We start from the raw sequence: 931 nt of genomic DNA, 5'->3' as shown, positions 1-931 counted from the left end.
AATTCACTATATCCATTCCCTCTTACGCCGTTAATTATTTTATGTCACCTACAGTTTTAGTGAATGAATAAGTAAATATAAATGAGCTTATTTTATACAGTATTTCAGTACTTTTAGAAGTAAGATAGAAACAGTGTATTCTATTCCTTTTTCTTTACCGTTTTTTTTATTATTAGGATATCTAATAGTTAACACGAATGCAAGTGATCCATCCTAATTTTTCCTGTTAAGTAGGATATTCCATTGGTTAAAACATTGTAGGATAAGATGGAGATTTTAAAAGGTAATGCTAAAGGTTGAGGGGATCTTCTTCACACTGAACAACAAAAGCCGAAGTGTTCAGACAACAAACACTCATCAAGGAAAAATAAATAAAAAGACAAGGCCACTTCTTGATTTTCATCCTTCTCAAAATAAGTAACTACAGCCCTTTTTCAATTCTTTACTGTGGTAATCCGATCATTCCTAAACACAATGGTATTAATAGAACGATAAACCTCAGGACACACTTTTGGATAGTTTCAAGATATCAAAGCACAAGTGTATCATACCACAGTTCTGCAAAAGCTGGCATTCCAGTTTGTGCTTCATCACACAAATAACCTGCATACATCAAATAGCAAGTATTGAGCACATGTAGAAAGATAATAAACAAATGAAATTAAGGTAAGGCACTAAAAACCTGAGAATTTTTCGTCAATTTCAGTAAACTCATGATTTGCCAAATCCAACAGCTGCCTTCTTTATTTTCCGTGTATTTATGCTTTCAGGGGTCGGCAACCCAGTCTTCTCCTCAAATTTCTTTTCCAGAGCCTGTGAAAATCCAGTTATAAAGATAAACAACAAAAATCTTGGTTCCTAGGTGTAACATCTGCAGATGTATGTCTTCCAACTTTAACAATCATCTACTAACCACTAAATCTTCACGGAT

The 931-nt window shown here is 33.6% G+C and overlaps 1 long non-coding RNA gene across 1 annotated transcript; it reads right to left on the bottom strand.

Moving 5' to 3' along the window:
- Positions 1-290: 290 nt before the first annotated feature.
- LOC109222855 lies at positions 291-931 on the bottom strand. The gene is made up of 3 exons (XR_002067467.1): positions 914-931; positions 683-813; positions 291-603 (listed from the first exon to the last, which is right to left on the bottom strand). It is a non-coding gene; the product is annotated as an uncharacterized LOC109222855 (long non-coding RNA).

The sequence above is a fragment of the Nicotiana attenuata genome, unplaced genomic scaffold (assembly GCF_001879085.1).
Source record: "Nicotiana attenuata strain UT unplaced genomic scaffold, NIATTr2, whole genome shotgun sequence".
NCBI classification, from domain to species: Eukaryota; Viridiplantae; Streptophyta; class Magnoliopsida; order Solanales; family Solanaceae; genus Nicotiana; species Nicotiana attenuata.
The sequence above is the reverse complement of the archived record's forward strand: the minus strand, read 5'-3'. Positions and strand labels throughout refer to the sequence as shown.